The sequence below is a fragment of the Aquarana catesbeiana genome, linkage group LG05 (assembly GCF_042186555.1).
Source record: "Aquarana catesbeiana isolate 2022-GZ linkage group LG05, ASM4218655v1, whole genome shotgun sequence".
Classification (NCBI taxonomy): domain Eukaryota; kingdom Metazoa; phylum Chordata; class Amphibia; order Anura; family Ranidae; genus Aquarana; species Aquarana catesbeiana.
In genome coordinates, this window is record NC_133328.1 from 10,866,450 (window position 1) to 10,878,857 (window position 12,408).

Sequence of the window (12,408 nt, forward strand, 5' to 3'; positions counted from 1 at the left end):
GCGTTGCTTGTCAAAAGGCACTGCTGATTGTAGCAAAGTCAAGGAAAGGCGGAGCCAGGCTGCCGGTGACAAGTACAAGAGGCTTGAAAGAGACCATGAGCTTTGCCTACGGCCACACCACCCTGAATGCGCCCGCTCTCGTCTGATCTCGGAAGCTAAGCAGGGTCGGGCCTGGTTAGTACTTGGATGGGAGACCGCCTGGGAATACCAGGTGCTGTAGGCTTTTGCTTTTCTTCCAGCAGGGGTCACTCTCCTCTATGCCTCTTTTTACATTCTCTTTTAACAAAACCCGCTCTGCAAGCCCTCCTGCACACCTAGCTCCTACAAAATCACTAGTCCAGCCCCCACTTTTTCTTCGCCCTCCTCCCTTTCCTCACCCCTTCTTTCAAAAATACACTTTCTTTCTTCTTTCTCTCTCTCCCTCCCTCCCTCCCTCCCTACCTCAGGAGCTTGCCACGCATCCAGTCCCTGTAGACAGCAAAGCAACGGCCGGACGCAACCCCCACCTAGCTAGCCCCCATCCTACATCCCGCTTAGGCTCCACGGCCCAGCCCTTTTCCAGCGCTCTCCTCAGCCGTTTTGGTGCTATCACTCCTCCTCTTTAGTCGCCCTTGCGCCAACACATTCTGCGGCGCTCCCCAGGCTGGGGGAAGCTCGCACGCGGACTGCCGAAGCCAGCGAGAAGCCACAGAGCCGACGGGTCGTGAAACCTGCGCCCTGAAGCGGCTAGGGTGTAGGCAGCAGGTTGCCTACAGGAGCGTGGTTTTAGTTAGCGGCTGCCCCAGGCTGGGAGGGAAAGAGTTAATGCGTGCGCTGCCGGGGTTTTTTTGGATCCAGCCTACCCGCCGGTCATAAAAAATTTAGGGGAAGGCTGGGTTTCGGGGGATCAGGCAGCGCTTGCAGGAGGCCTACTAGGGTTGCCACCTCATCCCTTTAAACCCAAACACATATGAATTACACAGGTTCTGAGGCTAATTGAATGCAGATAAGGCAACGAGTGAGTTTAATTACCACCTTAATCAGCCACAGAATTTCTGTAATTAATATGTGTTCGGATATAAAGGGATGAGATGGCAACTCAAAGACCAACATGAACTACTACCTTGTAGAGGTAGTCCTGGGCAGCCAGTCAGTGGCAGTTTGGGTCAGGATATGACCATTGTTCATGTTGAACTGTAATGCCCAAGACTTCTCAGTAAAGTTGCGTCAAGTGTTCTAAGCCTCCTCTGAAGTCATTGAAAGGGACTCCATCATGCATGTTGGTCTCCAGGCCTATTGAAAAGAACTTGGGTGAGTATGGCACATGTGAGGTATGAAGCGACGCTACAAGAAAAGGTCTACCTACTGGGCAAGTCAAGCAGTTGCTTGACTGCAGCCAGTGGTGAGGCATGGCGCCTGCTATAGGTGAGGGTAGAGTTGCAACCCCATCCCTTTAAACCCGAACACATAGGAATTACACAGGTTCTGAAGGCTAATTTAAGGCAGATAAGGGCAACAAGTGAGTTTAATTACTACCTTAATCAGCCTCAGAAGCTGCGTAATAAATAAGTGTTCGGGTTTAAAGGGATGAGGTGGCAACCCTAGGTCAGAGGTCCTCTGGTAGCCAGGGGGGGGTGGATGTACTGGCTCCCTCCGCAGCGGTCGGTTTCCAGTAGCTAGCGGAACGGAAGCCAGGTTCCGGAGATCCATGGGCTGGCCACCTGGTATGAAAGCGAAGGCGTTAACAAGTGCAGGCATGAGGCCCCGCGCTACATGCGCCCTGCTGCTCCTCTTCCTTTGGTGCAAAGCCTTGTCAGGGAAAAGGTTAAAAGTCAGGCCAGGGGAAGCCAGAAAGGAGCCTTTGAAGCCAGGCTGAGTATGTGTGTGAGAAGGTGCAGGCAGGAAGAGGTTAAAGAGGCAGCAAGAGGCAGGGGGGTTGAAGAGAGCGAGCGAGCGAGCGAGAGAGAGGAGAGACGACAAGGTGGGGTGTGCTGCGTTGCTTGTCAAAAGGCACTGCTGATTGTAGCAAAGTCAAGGAAAGGCGGAGCCAGGCTGCCGGTGACAAGTACAAGAGGCTTGAAAGAGACCATGAGCTTTGCCTACGGCCACACCACCCTGAATGCGCCCGCTCTCGTCTGATCTCGGAAGCTAAGCAGGGTCGGGCCTGGTTAGTACTTGGATGGGAGACCGCCTGGGAATACCAGGTGCTGTAGGCTTTTGCTTTTCTTCCAGCAGGGGTCACTCTCCTCTATGCCTCTTTTTACATTCTCTTTTAACAAAACCCGCTCTGCAAGCCCTCCTGCACACCTAGCTCCTACAAAATCACTAGTCCAGCCCCCACTTTTTCTTCGCCCTCCTCCCTTTCCTCACCCCTTCTTTCAAAAATACACTTTCTTTCTTCTTTCTCTCTCTCCCTCCCTCCCTCCCTCCCTACCTCAGGAGCTTGCCACGCATCCAGTCCCTGTAGACAGCAAAGCAACGGCCGGACGCAACCCCCACCTAGCTAGCCCCCATCCTACATCCCGCTTAGGCTCCACGGCCCAGCCCTTTTCCAGCGCTCTCCTCAGCCGTTTTGGTGCTATCACTCCTCCTCTTTAGTCGCCCTTGCGCCAACACATTCTGCGGCGCTCCCCAGGCTGGGGGAAGCTCGCACGCGGACTGCCGAAGCCAGCGAGAAGCCACAGAGCCGACGGGTCGTGAAACCTGCGCCCTGAAGCGGCTAGGGTGTAGGCAGCAGGTTGCCTACAGGAGCGTGGTTTTAGTTAGCGGCTGCCCCAGGCTGGGAGGGAAAGAGTTAATGCGTGCGCTGCCGGGGTTTTTTTGGATCCAGCCTACCCGCCGGTCATAAAAAATTTAGGGGAAGGCTGGGTTTCGGGGGATCAGGCAGCGCTTGCAGGAGGCCTACTAGGGTTGCCACCTCATCCCTTTAAACCCAAACACATATGAATTACACAGGTTCTGAGGCTAATTGAATGCAGATAAGGCAACGAGTGAGTTTAATTACCACCTTAATCAGCCACAGAATTTCTGTAATTAATATGTGTTCGGATATAAAGGGATGAGATGGCAACTCAAAGACCAACATGAACTACTACCTTGTAGAGGTAGTCCTGGGCAGCCAGTCAGTGGCAGTTTGGGTCAGGATATGACCATTGTTCATGTTGAACTGTAATGCCCAAGACTTCTCAGTAAAGTTGCGTCAAGTGTTCTAAGCCTCCTCTGAAGTCATTGAAAGGGACTCCATCATGCATGTTGGTCTCCAGGCCTATTGAAAAGAACTTGGGTGAGTATGGCACATGTGAGGTATGAAGCGACGCTACAAGAAAAGGTCTACCTACTGGGCAAGTCAAGCAGTTGCTTGACTGCAGCCAGTGGTGAGGCATGGCGCCTGCTATAGGTGAGGGTAGAGTTGCAACCCCATCCCTTTAAACCCGAACACATAGGAATTACACAGGTTCTGAAGGCTAATTTAAGGCAGATAAGGGCAACAAGTGAGTTTAATTACTACCTTAATCAGCCTCAGAAGCTGCGTAATAAATAAGTGTTCGGGTTTAAAGGGATGAGGTGGCAACCCTAGGTCAGAGGTCCTCTGGTAGCCAGGGGGGGGTGGATGTACTGGCTCCCTCCGCAGCGGTCGGTTTCCAGTAGCTAGCGGAACGGAAGCCAGGTTCCGGAGATCCATGGGCTGGCCACCTGGTATGAAAGCGAAGGCGTTAACAAGTGCAGGCATGAGGCCCCGCGCTACATGCGCCCTGCTGCTCATCTTCCTTTGGTGCAAAGCCTTGTCAGGGAAAAGGTTAAAAGTCAGGCCAGGGGAAGCCAGAAAGGAGCCTTTGAAGCCAGGCTGAGTATGTGTGTGAGAAGGTGCAGGCAGGAAGAGGTTAAAGAGGCAGCAAGAGGCAGGGGGGTTGAAGAGAGCGAGCGAGCGAGCGAGAGAGAGGAGAGACGACAAGGTGGGGTGTGCTGCGTTGCTTGTCAAAAGGCACTGCTGATTGTAGCAAAGTCAAGGAAAGGCGGAGCCAGGCTGCCGGTGACAAGTACAAGAGGCTTGAAAGAGACCATGAGCTTTGCCTACGGCCACACCACCCTGAATGCGCCCGCTCTCGTCTGATCTCGGAAGCTAAGCAGGGTCGGGCCTGGTTAGTACTTGGATGGGAGACCGCCTGGGAATACCAGGTGCTGTAGGCTTTTGCTTTTCTTCCAGCAGGGGTCACTCTCCTCTATGCCTCTTTTTACATTCTCTTTTAACAAAACCCGCTCTGCAAGCCCTCCTGCACACCTAGCTCCTACAAAATCACCAGTCCAGCCCCCACTTTTTCTTCGCCCTCCTCCCTTTCCTCACCCCTTCTTTCAAAAATACACTTTCTTTCTTCTTTCTCTCTCTCCCTCCCTCCCTCCCTCCCTACCTCAGGAGCTTGCCACGCATCCAGTCCCTGTAGACAGCAAAGCAACGGCCGGACGCAACCCCCACCTAGCTAGCCCCCATCCTACATCCCGCTTAGGCTCCACGGCCCAGCCCTTTTCCAGCGCTCTCCTCAGCCGTTTTGGTGCTATCACTCCTCCTCTTTAGTCGCCCTTGCGCCAACACATTCTGCCGCGCTCCCCAGGCTGGGGGAAGCTCGCACGCGGACTGCCGAAGCCAGCGAGAAGCCACAGAGCCGACGGGTCGTGAAACCTGCGCCCTGAAGCGGCTAGGGTGTAGGCAGCAGGTTGCCTACAGGAGCGTGGTTTTAGTTAGCGGCTGCCCCAGGCTGGTAGGGAAAGAGTTAATGCGTGCGCTGCCGGGGTTTTTTTGGATCCAGCCTACCCGCCGGTCATAAAAAATTTAGGGGAAGGCTGGGTTTCGGGGGATCAGGCAGCGCTTGCAGGAGGCCTACTAGGGTTGCCACCTCATCCCTTTAAACCCAAACACATATGAATTACACAGGTTCTGAGGCTAATTGAATGCAGATAAGGCAACGAGTGAGTTTAATTACCACCTTAATCAGCCACAGAATTTCTGTAATTAATATGTGTTCGGATATAAAGGGATGAGATGGCAACTCAAAGACCAACATGAACTACTACCTTGTAGAGGTAGTCCTGGGCAGCCAGTCAGTGGCAGTTTGGGTCAGGATATGACCATTGTTCATGTTGAACTGTAATGCCCAAGACTTCTCAGTAAAGTTGCGTCAAGTGTTCTAAGCCTCCTCTGAAGTCATTGAAAGGGACTCCATCATGCATGTTGGTCTCCAGGCCTATTGAAAAGAACTTGGGTGAGTATGGCACATGTGAGGTATGAAGCGACGCTACAAGAAAAGGTCTACCTACTGGGCAAGTCAAGCAGTTGCTTGACTGCAGCCAGTGGTGAGGCATGGCGCCTGCTATAGGTGAGGGTAGAGTTGCAACCCCATCCCTTTAAACCCGAACACATAGGAATTACACAGGTTCTGAAGGCTAATTTAAGGCAGATAAGGGCAACAAGTGAGTTTAATTACTACCTTAATCAGCCTCAGAAGCTGCGTAATAAATAAGTGTTCGGGTTTAAAGGGATGAGGTGGCAACCCTAGGTCAGAGGTCCTCTGGTAGCCAGGGGGGGGTGGATGTACTGGCTCCCTCCGCAGCGGTCGGTTTCCAGTAGCTAGCGGAACGGAAGCCAGGTTCCGGAGATCCATGGGCTGGCCACCTGGTATGAAAGCGAAGGCGTTAACAAGTGCAGGCATGAGGCCCCGCGCTACATGCGCCCTGCTGCTCCTCTTCCTTTGGTGCAAAGCCTTGTCAGGGAAAAGGTTAAAAGTCAGGCCAGGGGAAGCCAGAAAGGAGCCTTTGAAGCCAGGCTGAGTATGTGTGTGAGAAGGTGCAGGCAGGAAGAGGTTAAAGAGGCAGCAAGAGGCAGGGGGGTTGAAGAGAGCGAGCGAGCGAGAGAGAGGAGAGACGACAAGGTGGGGTGTGCTGCGTTGCTTGTCAAAAGGCACTGCTGATTGTAGCAAAGTCAAGGAAAGGCGGAGCCAGGCTGCCGGTGACAAGTACAAGAGGCTTGAAAGAGACCATGAGCTTTGCCTACGGCCACACCACCCTGAATGCGCCCGCTCTCGTCTGATCTCGGAAGCTAAGCAGGGTCGGGCCTGGTTAGTACTTGGATGGGAGACCGCCTGGGAATACCAGGTGCTGTAGGCTTTTGCTTTTCTTCCAGCAGGGGTCACTCTCCTCTATGCCTCTTTTTACATTCTCTTTTAACAAAACCCGCTCTGCAAGCCCTCCTGCACACCTAGCTCCTACAAAATCACCAGTCCAGCCCCCACTTTTTCTTCGCCCTCCTCCCTTTCCTCACCCCTTCTTTCAAAAATACACTTTCTTTCTTCTTTCTCTCTCTCCCTCCCTCCCTCCCTACCTCAGGAGCTTGCCACGCATCCAGTCCCTGTAGACAGCAAAGCAACGGCCGGACGCAACCCCCACCTAGCTAGCCCCCATCCTACATCCCGCTTAGGCTCCACGGCCCAGCCCTTTTCCAGCGCTCTCCTCAGCCGTTTTGGTGCTATCACTCCTCCTCTTTAGTCGCCCTTGCGCCAACACATTCTGCCGCGCTCCCCAGGCTGGGGGAAGCTCGCACGCGGACTGCCGAAGCCAGCGAGAAGCCACAGAGCCGACGGGTCGTGAAACCTGCGCCCTGAAGCGGCTAGGGTGTAGGCAGCAGGTTGCCTACAGGAGCGTGGTTTTAGTTAGCGGCTGCCCCAGGCTGGGAGGGAAAGAGTTAATGCGTGCGCTGCCGGGGTTTTTTTGGATCCAGCCTACCCGCCGGTCATAAAAAATTTAGGGGAAGGCTGGGTTTCGGGGGATCAGGCAGCGCTTGCAGGAGGCCTACTAGGGTTGCCACCTCATCCCTTTAAACCCAAACACATATGAATTACACAGGTTCTGAGGCTAATTGAATGCAGATAAGGCAACGAGTGAGTTTAATTACCACCTTAATCAGCCACAGAATTTCTGTAATTTAATATGTGTTCGGATATAAAGGGATGAGATGGCAACTCAAAGACCAACATGAACTACTACCTTGTAGAGGTAGTCCTGGGCAGCCAGTCAGTGGCAGTTTGGGTCAGGATATGACCATTGTTCATGTTGAACTGTAATGCCCAAGACTTCTCAGTAAAGTTGCGTCAAGTGTTCTAAGCCTCCTCTGAAGTCATTGAAAGGGACTCCATCATGCATGTTGGTCTCCAGGCCTATTGAAAAGAACTTGGGTGAGTATGGCACATGTGAGGTATGAAGCGACGCTACAAGAAAAGGTCTACCTACTGGGCAAGTCAAGCAGTTGCTTGACTGCAGCCAGTGGTGAGGCATGGCGCCTGCTATAGGTGAGGGTAGAGTTGCAACCCCATCCCTTTAAACCCGAACACATAGGAATTACACAGGTTCTGAAGGCTAATTTAAGGCAGATAAGGGCAACAAGTGAGTTTAATTACTACCTTAATCAGCCTCAGAAGCTGCGTAATAAATAAGTGTTCGGGTTTAAAGGGATGAGGTGGCAACCCTAGGTCAGAGGTCCTCTGGTAGCCAGGGGGGGGTGGATGTACTGGCTCCCTCCGCAGCGGTCGGTTTCCAGTAGCTAGCGGAACGGAAGCCAGGTTCCGGAGATCCATGGGCTGGCCACCTGGTATGAAAGCGAAGGCGTTAACAAGTGCAGGCATGAGGCCCCGCGCTACATGCGCCCTGCTGCTCCTCTTCCTTTGGTGCAAAGCCTTGTCAGGGAAAAGGTTAAAAGTCAGGCCAGGGGAAGCCAGAAAGGAGCCTTTGAAGCCAGGCTGAGTATGTGTGTGAGAAGGTGCAGGCAGGAAGAGGTTAAAGAGGCAGCAAGAGGCAGGGGGGTTGAAGAGAGCGAGAGAGAGGAGAGACGACAAGGTGGGGTGTGCTGCGTTGCTTGTCAAAAGGCACTGCTGATTGTAGCAAAGTCAAGGAAAGGCGGAGCCAGGCTGCCGGTGACAAGTACAAGAGGCTTGAAAGAGACCATGAGCTTTGCCTACGGCCACACCACCCTGAATGCGCCCGCTCTCGTCTGATCTCGGAAGCTAAGCAGGGTCGGGCCTGGTTAGTACTTGGATGGGAGACCGCCTGGGAATACCAGGTGCTGTAGGCTTTTGCTTTTCTTCCAGCAGGGGTCACTCTCCTCTATGCCTCTTTTTACATTCTCTTTTAACAAAACCCGCTCTGCAAGCCCTCCTGCACACCTAGCTCCTACAAAATCACCAGTCCAGCCCCCACTTTTTCTTCGCCCTCCTCCCTTTCCTCACCCCTTCTTTCAAAAATACACTTTCTTTCTTCTTTCTCTCTCTCCCTCCCTCCCTCCCTCCCTACCTCAGGAGCTTGCCACGCATCCAGTCCCTGTAGACAGCAAAGCAACGGCCGGACGCAACCCCCACCTAGCTAGCCCCCATCCTACATCCCGCTTAGGCTCCACGGCCCAGCCCTTTTCCAGCGCTCTCCTCAGCCGTTTTGGTGCTATCACTCCTCCTCTTTAGTCGCCCTTGCGCCAACACATTCTGCCGCGCTCCCCAGGCTGGGGGAAGCTCGCACGCGGACTGCCGAAGCCAGCGAGAAGCCACAAAGCCGACGGGTCGTGAAACCTGCGCCCTGAAGCGGCTAGGGTGTAGGCAGCAGGTTGCCTACAGGAGCGTGGTTTTAGTTAGCGGCTGCCCCAGGCTGGGAGGGAAAGAGTTAATGCGTGCGCTGCCGGGGTTTTTTTGGATCCAGCCTACCCGCCGGTCATAAAAAATTTAGGGGAAGGCTGGGTTTCGGGGGATCAGGCAGCGCTTGCAGGAGGCCTACTAGGGTTGCCACCTCATCCCTTTAAACCCAAACACATATGAATTACACAGGTTCTGAGGCTAATTGAATGCAGATAAGGCAACGAGTGAGTTTAATTACCACCTTAATCAGCCACAGAATTTCTGTAATTAATATGTGTTCGGATATAAAGGGATGAGATGGCAACTCAAAGACCAACATGAACTACTACCTTGTAGAGGTAGTCCTGGGCAGCCAGTCAGTGGCAGTTTGGGTCAGGATATGACCATTGTTCATGTTGAACTGTAATGCCCAAGACTTCTCAGTAAAGTTGCGTCAAGTGTTCTAAGCCTCCTCTGAAGTCATTGAAAGGGACTCCATCATGCATGTTGGTCTCCAGGCCTATTGAAAAGAACTTGGGTGAGTATGGCACATGTGAGGTATGAAGCGACGCTACAAGAAAAGGTCTACCTACTGGGCAAGTCAAGCAGTTGCTTGACTGCAGCCAGTGGTGAGGCATGGCGCCTGCTATAGGTGAGGGTAGAGTTGCAACCCCATCCCTTTAAACCCGAACACATAGGAATTACACAGGTTCTGAAGGCTAATTTAAGGCAGATAAGGGCAACAAGTGAGTTTAATTACTACCTTAATCAGCCTCAGAAGCTGCGTAATAAATAAGTGTTCGGGTTTAAAGGGATGAGGTGGCAACCCTAGGTCAGAGGTCCTCTGGTAGCCAGGGGGGGGTGGATGTACTGGCTCCCTCCGCAGCGGTCGGTTTCCAGTAGCTAGCGGAACGGAAGCCAGGTTCCGGAGATCCATGGGCTGGCCACCTGGTATGAAAGCGAAGGCGTTAACAAGTGCAGGCATGAGGCCCCGCGCTACATGCGCCCTGCTGCTCCTCTTCCTTTGGTGCAAAGCCTTGTCAGGGAAAAGGTTAAAAGTCAGGCCAGGGGAAGCCAGAAAGGAGCCTTTGAAGCCAGGCTGAGTATGTGTGTGAGAAGGTGCAGGCAGGAAGAGGTTAAAGAGGCAGCAAGAGGCAGGGGGGTTGAAGAGAGCGAGCGAGCGAGCGAGAGAGAGGAGAGACGACAAGGTGGGGTGTGCTGCGTTGCTTGTCAAAAGGCACTGCTGATTGTAGCAAAGTCAAGGAAAGGCGGAGCCAGGCTGCCGGTGACAAGTACAAGAGGCTTGAAAGAGACCATGAGCTTTGCCTACGGCCACACCACCCTGAATGCGCCCGCTCTCGTCTGATCTCGGAAGCTAAGCAGGGTCGGGCCTGGTTAGTACTTGGATGGGAGACCGCCTGGGAATACCAGGTGCTGTAGGCTTTTGCTTTTCTTCCAGCAGGGGTCACTCTCCTCTATGCCTCTTTTTACATTCTCTTTTAACAAAACCCGCTCTGCAAGCCCTCCTGCACACCTAGCTCCTACAAAATCACCAGTCCAGCCCCCACTTTTTCTTCGCCCTCCTCCCTTTCCTCACCCCTTCTTTCAAAAATACACTTTCTTTCTTCTTTCTCTCTCTCCCTCCCTCCCTCCCTCCCTACCTCAGGAGCTTGCCACGCATCCAGTCCCTGTAGACAGCAAAGCAACGGCCGGACGCAACCCCCACCTAGCTAGCCCCCATCCTACATCCCGCTTAGGCTCCACGGCCCAGCCCTTTTCCAGCGCTCTCCTCAGCCGTTTTGGTGCTATCACTCCTCCTCTTTAGTCGCCCTTGCGCCAACACATTCTGCGGCGCTCCCCAGGCTGGGGGAAGCTCGCACGCGGACTGCCGAAGCCAGCGAGAAGCCACAGAGCCGACGGGTCGTGAAACCTGCGCCCTGAAGCGGCTAGGGTGTAGGCAGCAGGTTGCCTACAGGAGCGTGGTTTTAGTTAGCGGCTGCCCCAGGCTGGGAGGGAAAGAGTTAATGCGTGCGCTGCCGGGGTTTTTTTGGATCCAGCCTACCCGCCGGTCATAAAAAATTTAGGGGAAGGCTGGGTTTCGGGGGATCAGGCAGCGCTTGCAGGAGGCCTACTAGGGTTGCCACCTCATCCCTTTAAACCCAAACACATATGAATTACACAGGTTCTGAGGCTAATTGAATGCAGATAAGGCAACGAGTGAGTTTAATTACCACCTTAATCAGCCACAGAATTTCTGTAATTAATATGTGTTCGGATATAAAGGGATGAGATGGCAACTCAAAGACCAACATGAACTACTACCTTGTAGAGGTAGTCCTGGGCAGCCAGTCAGTGGCAGTTTGGGTCAGGATATGACCATTGTTCATGTTGAACTGTAATGCCCAAGACTTCTCAGTAAAGTTGCGTCAAGTGTTCTAAGCCTCCTCTGAAGTCATTGAAAGGGACTCCATCATGCATGTTGGTCTCCAGGCCTATTGAAAAGAACTTGGGTGAGTATGGCACATGTGAGGTATGAAGCGACGCTACAAGAAAAGGTCTACCTACTGGGCAAGTCAAGCAGTTGCTTGACTGCAGCCAGTGGTGAGGCATGGCGCCTGCTATAGGTGAGGGTAGAGTTGCAACCCCATCCCTTTAAACCCGAACACATAGGAATTACACAGGTTCTGAAGGCTAATTTAAGGCAGATAAGGGCAACAAGTGAGTTTAATTACTACCTTAATCAGCCTCAGAAGCTGCGTAATAAATAAGTGTTCGGGTTTAAAGGGATGAGGTGGCAACCCTAGGTCAGAGGTCCTCTGGTAGCCAGGGGGGGGTGGATGTACTGGCTCCCTCCGCAGCGGTCGGTTTCCAGTAGCTAGCGGAACGGAAGCCAGGTTCCGGAGATCCATGGGCTGGCCACCTGGTATGAAAGCGAAGGCGTTAACAAGTGCAGGCATGAGGCCCCGCGCTACATGCGCCCTGCTGCTCATCTTCCTTTGGTGCAAAGCCTTGTCAGGGAAAAGGTTAAAAGTCAGGCCAGGGGAAGCCAGAAAGGAGCCTTTGAAGCCAGGCTGAGTATGTGTGTGAGAAGGTGCAGGCAGGAAGAGGTTAAAGAGGCAGCAAGAGGCAGGGGGGTTGAAGAGAGCGAGCGAGCGAGCGAGAGAGAGGAGAGACGACAAGGTGGGGTGTGCTGCGTTGCTTGTCAAAAGGCACTGCTGATTGTAGCAAAGTCAAGGAAAGGCGGAGCCAGGCTGCCGGTGACAAGTACAAGAGGCTTGAAAGAGACCATGAGCTTTGCCTACGGCCACACCACCCTGAATGCGCCCGCTCTCGTCTGATCTCGGAAGCTAAGCAGGGTCGGGCCTGGTTAGTACTTGGATGGGAGACCGCCTGGGAATACCAGGTGCTGTAGGCTTTTGCTTTTCTTCCAGCAGGGGTCACTCTCCTCTATGCCTCTTTTTACATTCTCTTTTAACAAAACCCGCTCTGCAAGCCCTCCTGCACACCTAGCTCCTACAAAATCACCAGTCCAGCCCCCACTTTTTCTTCGCCCTCCTCCCTTTCCTCACCCCTTCTTTCAAAAATACACTTTCTTTCTTCTTTCTCTCCCTCCCTCCCTCCCTCCCTACCTCAGGAGCTTGCCACGCATCCAGTCCCTGTAGACAGCAAAGCAACGGCCGGACGCAACCCCCACCTAGCTAGCCCCCATCCTACATCCCGCTTAGGCTCCACGGCCCAGCCCTTTTCCAGCGCTCTCCTCAGCCGTTTTGGTGCTATCACTCCTCCT

The 12,408-nt window shown here is 53.3% G+C and overlaps 7 non-coding genes across 7 annotated transcripts; all 7 read left to right on the plus strand.

Annotated features, from left to right (window-relative positions):
• The first annotated feature begins 104 nt into the window (after positions 1-104).
• Positions 105-223, plus strand: LOC141146376 (5S ribosomal RNA). Its single transcript, XR_012244876.1, has one exon. It is a non-coding gene; the product is annotated as a 5S ribosomal RNA (ribosomal RNA).
• A 1,853-nt stretch (positions 224-2,076) lies between these two features.
• LOC141146386 (5S ribosomal RNA) lies at positions 2,077-2,195 on the plus strand. The gene has a single exon (XR_012244877.1). It is a non-coding gene; the product is annotated as a 5S ribosomal RNA (ribosomal RNA).
• Positions 2,196-4,048: 1,853 nt separating this feature from the next.
• On the plus strand, positions 4,049-4,167 carry LOC141146387 (5S ribosomal RNA). The gene has a single exon (XR_012244878.1). It is a non-coding gene; the product is annotated as a 5S ribosomal RNA (ribosomal RNA).
• A 1,849-nt stretch (positions 4,168-6,016) lies between these two features.
• Positions 6,017-6,135, plus strand: LOC141146388 (5S ribosomal RNA). The gene has a single exon (XR_012244879.1). It is a non-coding gene; the product is annotated as a 5S ribosomal RNA (ribosomal RNA).
• A 1,838-nt stretch (positions 6,136-7,973) lies between these two features.
• LOC141146389 (5S ribosomal RNA) lies at positions 7,974-8,092 on the plus strand. Its single transcript, XR_012244881.1, has one exon. It is a non-coding gene; the product is annotated as a 5S ribosomal RNA (ribosomal RNA).
• A 1,853-nt stretch (positions 8,093-9,945) lies between these two features.
• Positions 9,946-10,064, plus strand: LOC141146391 (5S ribosomal RNA). Its single transcript, XR_012244882.1, has one exon. It is a non-coding gene; the product is annotated as a 5S ribosomal RNA (ribosomal RNA).
• Positions 10,065-11,917: 1,853 nt separating this feature from the next.
• Positions 11,918-12,036, plus strand: LOC141146393 (5S ribosomal RNA). Its single transcript, XR_012244884.1, has one exon. It is a non-coding gene; the product is annotated as a 5S ribosomal RNA (ribosomal RNA).
• The last annotated feature ends 372 nt before the right edge of the window (positions 12,037-12,408 follow it).